Below are 9019 nucleotides of genomic sequence, written 5' to 3' on the forward strand. Positions count from 1 at the left end.
GATCTCGCGAGACACAAACAGCGCACGGTCGCTCGCTCGCGCTCTCGACCCCTTTCTTCCAACTTCTCAGGCGGCTGAAAGAAATTTAAATCTGATTGGGTATTGATGAGGAAGTTGATAGGCTGAAATAACTGTCGATCACTTGCTTAAACTGAGGAGGCCGACTGAAGGTGAAAGACTAGAACACGCACTTGCTGCGCGACGTCACTTAAGTGTCGCGAGATGGTGACTGTACGCCAGGCCCGCCTCCCCGCGCTTTCGACGTTCTCTCAAACATTTTTCAGTCCTCCTGCGGCACACGAGGCTGTGCTTTGGCCCTTGGGGCCAGAAACTTACGGGCTCCCCACTGGCCTACTTGTGCAGGACAAGGGGCTGGGTTAACGCTCGGGTGTTGGGGCTCTCGACTTCTCAGGAAGCTGTCCTGGGGAGTGCAGCGGACACCATCTTAGTCCCTCTAGCTTCTGCGTGAACACCCTGAAAAAGCCCCACCCCCGTAAGAAAGCGCCGCCCGAGGTCTCTGGCCAGCTAAGCAGGCCTCGCTGAAGCTCAGGGTCAGAACCGCGGCTCACACTGGCGCCCTGGGCCGTACTGAGAAGCGGGATCCCAAGAGTTGGGAAGGAGCGCTTTCAAGACTCAACCCTGGCGAGCCGGTCCGGCTCTTCTGGGTGCTCCCAGTTCCCGCCCAGGTGCCCGGGGTAACAAGGGGTGGCCGCCGCTCCCACTCTGGTGGCCCGCGGGCGTGTCGGAAACTCGAGGGCCACGCGGTGGCGTCTGGGAGGCCTGTTCTACTTTGCGAATCCGCGTGGCATTTGTATTCTGTAAAAGAGCAATGCAATGTGATACAGCTGTGTTTGTTTTTACTATGTAATGCTTCTCCCCACAAAATAAATAAAATGTATGCTCCATGCAGATAAGTCACTTTTTCTGTGGCTTCTTGGTCTCAGCACATTGGTTATTCTATATTAGAATCCCGAAGCACAACCGCATTGCTGCCTCTAGATCCACCTCCTTTGACTCATGTAGTTGTCATCCACTTCAAAACTCAACTTTTATTCTTTCCTTAGACTTTTTCTGTTAGAAAAGCACCTGTGCAAGGTACTGGCTGTGCAACCTGTGGCGCTACCGCTCACGGTCTGAAGGAAAATTGTAGGCTCTCCTTTATATCTTCCCAATATGTGCCTGGCAGTGGTGGGGAGAGTTCTTGTACTCATTACCACATCTTACAAGATCTGATCTGTAGTAGAGGATGCAAGGTATTTTATTCATGACATTTTTCCAGGTAATATTTTCTCAAAACCTGGACATTTATAAGGTCCGGAACTGTACCCTGATTAGCCTGCTGAACCATCCCCCTACCCCGAGATAGTGAAGATGTGGGCCTTTTATCTGTTGATTACATCAGAAGAAACTTGAAAGGAACTTAATATGAAAAGAAAAAATTCACAATATTGTAATGTGTAGACATTCATTGCATTAAATCTACTAAAATAAAACAAGTCATAGAATAATGTGTATAATTTGCTACCAATTGTGGTTTTAAGAAAATTGCATATGTATTACGTGTATGAATCTATGCATGTTTTTAAATATTTTGTTAGAAATTTCCTTGAGTACATGGGAAGTGTTACTAGGATTGCCCTTAGGAGGAGGGCTGAGCATCTGGAGTGGAGGAGAGAATTTCTTTGTATGTATTATTAACAACTCTTACCATGTATGTGCTAATGCTTTTTGAATTTTAAACATAGCAATTATTTTTAGCATCCTTAAACTGTTTTATGGAAAAAGTTTAAAAATACAAAAGTGGAATACTAAATATAAAAAACTCCCATGTATCTAATACCCAGTTTCAACTATTATCAGATCATGTCAATCCTGTTTTATCTACATTCCTCTTCCCACTCTCTCCTGCTGCATTGTTTTGTTCCAGGCCTATCTGGTACATTCCTGTCTCAGGCAATCAGACATTTCTCCAAGGAGTTCTGTTTCCTTTTAGTGGAAAATGATATTGAAAGATAAAGATCTGGACAATAGGAGATAAAACACCATTTGTAAAAACACACTTTACAAAAGGGAGTTTGATCCATTTCAAGGTTATGTGAACACTGTACATGTTATTACATGGAGTAAATAATCAGATAAAGGCTTAACTTCAATTTATTTCTTTCACTGCCCTGACCCTACCACCAATTCAGATAAACCAGGCTGTAGAGTAACTATTTGGGGCCTAAACTGACCTGCATAGGTGATCACAGATCATAGGAAAAGATTAAGAGCAAATCAGCATAGTTTCCCAAATCTCATGACAATGGCTTGAGGAAGGACAAGAATTGAGAAAGAGAATTCTGGGAATCAAACAGGCATCAGTATGTGTAGCACTCCAAGCTTCTGTGGCTTGTCACTTGGGAACACTAGTAGCTTCACTATTACCCACAGCTGGCAGCAGTACGAAATCTTGCGTAAAGGAACTGGCAGTCTATCTGGAGGACCAGTAAGGTTTTGTTTTTGTACAGGACATGACCAGTAAGGGCCAAAATATAGCCTGTGACCATGTGTGTGCATGTGTGTCCATGACAGGGCAGAATAATGACATATATTTGATACATGCTGTGGTTAAAATAAGTTATTTGTTTTCTTTTGTGTTCTTAGGCTTTAGCAACCTGTATTTACACATGTGCTGTGAAGAGGGTTGAGAGAAGATAACATGGTTTAGAAGTCCCCGACTTTGAAATCTCCTTTGGTGTTGGTAATGGAGTTGTTGAGGTGTACCGTAAGTTTTCATCTTGTCTCTTTGTAATCAGTGACCAGGTTTGTGAGAACATTTGACCTGGATGAGGAGAATCTTTCAGTAATTTTGAAAATATTTAAGTTGCCAACAGATTCTCCAAGCATCATAGCAGTATATTGATCTATCTATTCCTTTCACTGCCCTGACCCTACCACCAAAAGAAAAAAAAAATGGGGTTGAGGAAAAGCTGCCATAACCCATTTTGATACCAGTGTTGGCCCTTTGGATCTGTATGACTCAAAGGCCCTAAGGATGCAGCCCAATAGTCACAACTGACTTTTTTCTATGAAGTACTTTTTTCATTTCTTTAAAATCAATTTTAGATTTAAAAGAAAAAAGTAAATGTGCACATAAAGGAAACATCTCAATTTAAAAATATGAGTTTGTTTTCAATCAAATATTCTCTTTCCACCCTTATTCGTCTTAGTTTTTATTGTTTGCATAGCCTCAATATACACACAGATAATTACGATTGCAGTTTGAAATTTATCTTTGGAGCTGAGAGCTGTTTGATTTCCTGGCAGATGCAAAAATGGCCAAGTTGGGAACTGAATATTTTTTTCCACCCATGATAGTAGATTAAAATTTTCTGTTTCCTCTCTCTTCATAAAATGAATGTTCTCTTGATAGTGAGTTTTGTTTTGTTTGTCCTGAAGAGAAAGTGTATATTTTATTTATTGGCATTTATTTGATTCCTAAAATAACAATCATTTAGAGACCCAGTTTGCATGATAAAATGGCTTGCTTACTTGTGGTTTATATAGTTTTTTAAAAGCATCTTTATTGAGATATAATTTATATATCAGAAAGTTCACCCCTTTAAAGTATACAATTCAGTGATTTTTAATTTTTACACTTACAGACTGTGCATGTGTCCCTTTAGAATTGTTATAGAAAGCACTGTGCTATAACTTTTTCATGACTAAGTCCTAATATAATTGTCTCATTCATTTCTTTAAACATCTTATAGGATAGTGATGAAGAATATAGACTCTAGAACCAGCCAGCCTAAATTAAATCCCAGTCTGCTATGGGCCTCAGAAGAGTTACTAATAATTTCTCTGGGCTTTGTTTTTCTTATCTATAAATGGGAGTAATTATAAAATCTCCTTACTGGAAGGATTAAATAGGTCAAAACATATAAAGAGCTTAAAAACTTCTTGGCACATGGTAAACATTATATAAGTTTGGCTATTGCTAATAGGTTTTCTTTCTGAACCTAGGTCCCTAGAATTGGATTAATCATAATCCTTAGTTCATGACATATAATCAAAAATAGCCCATCATGGGCTTTTAAATTTTCATAATTTATTGATAATGTAATGAATACTCATGAACCCAGCACTAAACCTGGCAACCAAAGAAATAGAAAATTGGCAATATTTTACATGTACTTATATGTTCCTCCTCTATCCTATAGCAATTTGTTCCTCCTATATCCTATAGCAATATGTTCCTCTTATATCCTATTGCAATTTAGCAATCCTTGCTTTTTTAAAAAAGAATTTAGCCAGGCACAGTGGCACACACTTATAATCCCAGCAACTCAAGAGGATCACAGTTTCAAAGCCAGCCTCAGCAACTTAGTGAGGATCTAATCAACTTATTAGCAAGACCCTGTTTCAAAATAATAAAAAGGACTAAGGACATAGCTCAGAGATAAAAGCACCCTGGGTTCAATCTGCAATACCAAAAAAATATATGTTTTTAAGGAATTTTAAAGAATATATACATGTGTGTGTGCACACACAAGCTCCTTAAAATATATTCTTTTAGTTTTGCTTATATTTGAATTTAAGCAAACATATTTGCTTATACTACATACAATCTGAGACTCGCATTCATTGTGTCAGTATGATTTTTCCATGTTATTACATATAGCCATAGTTTATTTCTGTTGCTGTAAAATATTCTACTATGTTGAATATGCCATTCTTCTTTTGATGAGCATGTGGATAATATCCAGTTTTCATATTATTATGATCAGTGGTACTATGAAGATTCTTAACTCTCTCTCCTGAGGCATGTATGCAAAAATTTCTTTAGGAGCTGGGGAGGCGGAGGGTAAGGTATACTTACCAATGGAATTATTGGATTAAAGGGCATATTAATGTTCAATTTCACAAATAATGTCACACTGTTTTCTTTTTTTTCACAGTTTTCTAAAAGTTTTTTTTTTTTTTTTTTTGCAATTTACAGTCTCACTAGCAATAAAAGGAAATCTTATTTGCTGAAGTCTGGCTGGGCACAAAATAACGGAGCAACCACAAAGCCTTGTAGGTTCAAACAGCAACTCTTTATTCTTGAAGTCTCACCGGCACTCTACACCCACTTCCCCGGGAACACACTCCCTCCACCGGGCTCCGCACTCCAGTTCTCTCAGAACCCCACAAGAACTCAAGGAGAATTCCAAAGTAGTGGCACCCGAGGCAGCAGGATCCCCCCTAATCCTAGAGCCAGCCTATTCCCAGCAGGACCCACCCTAATCACGCAGCCGCCCTAATTCCGGAGCAGGGTCATCTTTCAACCATTCCCTCTGGCAAAAATGCCAGGCATCATTCTGACTAAACTGTGGCTCTCAACACTTATTGATCCATGTAACTGAAATTTTATAACTTATTTTAACCAAGCAAATGGGTATAAAATAGTATCTCTCTGTGATTTTGATATTTTGTTTCCCTGATTACTAGTGAATTTCTTCATTAAGTGGGTAGACATGTATGTTTCTTACTCTGTAAAATATCTATTCAGGTCTTTTGCTTATCTGTTGGTTTTTCTTTCTTACATGTACAGGGGTTTTCATATATTCCTGATTCTAATCCTTTCTAAAGTACATGTGAGTCAATATCTTTTTCTAGTTTGTGGCTTAACTTTTAATTTAAACTCACATTCGATCAACAGAAATTCTTGATTTAAGTATGATTGAATTTATTAACCTTTAATAGTTAGCACCTTTTATATCTTGTTTAAAAAATTCTCATCATTTTTCCAATCCTGTTACCAGTATTTGCTTATATTATAAATGTTATAATCAATTCATTAAGTTCTATGAACAACTATCCATGTTTGGGATTTCATTAAGTCTATGAATTAATTTAGAAAATGATGACATATTTATGAAATTGAGTCTTCCTTTCAGTGAACAGAGATTTCCTCTCATTCAACTAGGTCCTACTTACTTCAATACTTTTTTAAAATTTATGAGTACTTTTGCACATCTTTCATTATGGCTTGTTGCTATTATTTATAATGCCATTTCTTTAAAGTTATGCTATTTGTCTATTGTCAGTGTTTTGAAATTCAACCTCTTGCTTAATTTTCCTATTATTTAGATTGATTTAATGAATAGATTCCTTCTAGTTTTCTGTGTAGACAACAATGTAGGCTATACATTAAGAGTATTTCTTCCTTTCTAATCATTATTAGTTTTCTGGTCTTATTATGCTAACTAGGACAATTGCCTCAGCATTAAAGAGTGATAATGAACTTCTATATAAATCCTGATTTTAAACAGAATGATTTTAATGTTTCTTCATTTAGGCTGATGTCTATTACATGTTTTGTCTACTTTTAAAATTATCCTTACAGGGCTGGGGATGTGGCTCAAGAGGTAGCGCACTGGCCTGGCATGCGTGCGGCCCGGGTTCGATCCTCAGCACCACATACCAACAAAGATGTTGTGTCCGCCGAAAACAAAAAATAAATAAATATTTTAAAAAAATTATCCTTACATTTAAGGAAATTCCATTTGTTCCTGATTTACTGGAAACTTTTTAAACATAAATGGAAATTGAATTTCTTCCAAAATAATGGAGACCAAAGATACATGTCAATAACACTGTAAGGGTCCGGCGAAGCGTCGGAGAAAGAGACCACCAAGAGACCACTCATGCAATTGGCAGAAGGGGATTTATTGAACCAGCATGCTGGGGTTCCGTGCCCACTCAAGAAAGGAGAGCAGCCCAGAGCCCCGGGCAGGGGTTGAGCAGTGCTTAAGTACACTTTTGGGGGAGGGCAGGGGCTTTGCATACATCACAGTCTCTTTTAGCAAATCACCATACACCATGGGAAAATCAAACAATAATTCTTAGACTTGATTAGTACATTCATTGGTGGGAACAGGCTGGGCGGGGGTGATTGGTCACTCCTAAGCGGGGTACACATTCAAACTGATTGGTTTGGGCCTTGAATGCCTACGAGCCGGGCTACACAGGGTCCTAAGTTATTGAACAACCAAATGGCCAGTAGGGCATTGTCTTAACTGCCTCAGGAATTTAATCCAGGCTTTGCAGTTTAGAAGCAGGTTTACAATGCCTGGTCCCTTACGTTTTAACTCAGGCTTTGCAGCTTAGAAACTTTACCCTTTCAACACAAATACATTATGCTATATTATATCCTAGAAGAGGAAAGAAGATGTAAAGGACAATACTAAGACAACGAATGAAATTGGAATAGATATTGTGAACTGGTTAATATTAATATATCAATTATACTTCCTGATTTTGATTACTGCTCTGGTTATTAAGAGAATTGCCTTTGATCTCAGAAACACAGGCTGGAATATTTAAGGAGGCAGAGATGTCTTCATCATACTCTAAATCAGAAAATTTTCAGGGAACAAATCATCTCCTATTTAGTTGCTCTGCAATCCCTATGCTGTCTTGTGACCCACTGTGGCTTCTCAAGTGCCAGCCTGGAAAGCACTGCAGTCAGCCAAAAGAGAAGTAAAGAGGAGCAACAGCATGCCCTCTTCCTTGTAAGACACCACCTGGAAGTAACAAACTAAAGTTTCATTTATTTCTGAAACAAGGACGTCTGGCCACACTTTGATGCAAGACCAACTAAGAAATTTATTCTTTATTTTAGCCCAGTTGAAGATCATAAGTCTCATTTCTAAGGAAAAGAGGGAAAGCAGACTTTGGGCCAACCAGCAGTCTCTTCCACATCTACCTACTGAGCAAAATTACACCATGTAATAGCATGTAAAGGTCATGGTATGTAATAGGACTCTGTTTACGTTATTTAACTTGATCCCCATATAAATATGTGATATGTGAATTAGGGCAAGTGTGATTATTTGTTTTGTTTTGAGATTCAGTCTTCTTATGTTACCTAGGCTGGTCTTGAGCCCTCATGCCTCAGCCTCCTGAGTGTTATGATTATAGGCATGTGCCATCACACCCAGTTCAAATAGTATTATCTTAAGTGCAGATTAGGAAACTAATCTGCACTTAACTAATCATTTGTTGGTGGCACTTGTTTATTTTGTTTTTAAAGAGGGAGACAGTAGAGTCCAAGGGAAAGGAGCAGAAACATCATTGGGAGTCCTAGATTCTCTAGACAGAATCTACCCTTATGAAGCCCAATAATTCTGTGTTCTATAACTTTTCTAGTTGGGTATGTAAATCTGTAAGGCATGGGACTCTACTTGGGTCCACTGATGGTCACCATGGGACACTTGCCACCGTATCCTATATGAACCAATTTGTTGGAAATGACATGGCTCTTCGCAGCAACTTCTCCTTCCCGCAAGTAGAAATGTGAACAAATAAATCTTATTACATGATCCACTTACCAATAGATAATAAAATAAAGCCAGCCATTACTGAAGACATACTATAAGCCAGGCACTCTATTAAAACATTAGCTTACTTCACCCTCACAACCACCCCAGGAGACAGGTAGACTTTCGATAGTCCCCTTTTTTTTTCAGATAAAGAAGCTGCGACTTAGAGATCCAATATATTTTACAAATATTTAAAAAGAAGAATATGTACACCCTAGAGGCTCCCCCCCCCCTTTTGTACAAAGCATTTAAGTTGTCCTTACGTATTATGGGTGACACTACTGGTTGCTAACCAATACCCATTCTCCCCTTCTCTGTTGTGAAGAGCGATATTATTGTAATGGAAAATTTGATAACAAGTGGTATAGACAACTCCATAAGTCACTGAAATAATGGGGAAATATATAGCAACTATTAGTATTTGCCTGTTTTAAGAATGGTGCGTTAGCCTTGGTAGCTTATGACAAACACAAGAAAGTATCTCATGGATTATAGGCAGTTTAGAGGTCAAAATAAGGTATCTTGAAAATGAGAGGGATTCAGGGATGCTCACAATTATGGTTATTTTCAGTACTGGGGATTGAACCCCATGGGGGCTCTACCACTGATCTATAACTCACCCCTTTTTATTTTTTGTTTTGAGACAGAGTCTTGCCAAATGCCCCAGG

General features: G+C 38.6%; 1 long non-coding RNA gene across 1 annotated transcript; it reads left to right on the plus strand.

Moving 5' to 3' along the window:
* The first annotated feature begins 80 nt into the window (after positions 1 to 80).
* On the plus strand, positions 81 to 6282 carry LOC308657148. The gene is made up of 3 exons (XR_014023856.1): positions 81 to 686; positions 2647 to 2767; positions 4985 to 6282. It is a non-coding gene; the product is annotated as an uncharacterized lncRNA (long non-coding RNA).
* Positions 6283 to 9019: the final 2737 nt, after the last annotated feature.

This window comes from Spermophilus citellus (assembly GCF_964194105.1).
Source record: "Spermophilus citellus genome assembly, chromosome: 9".
Taxonomy (NCBI): Eukaryota; Metazoa; Chordata; class Mammalia; order Rodentia; family Sciuridae; genus Spermophilus; species Spermophilus citellus.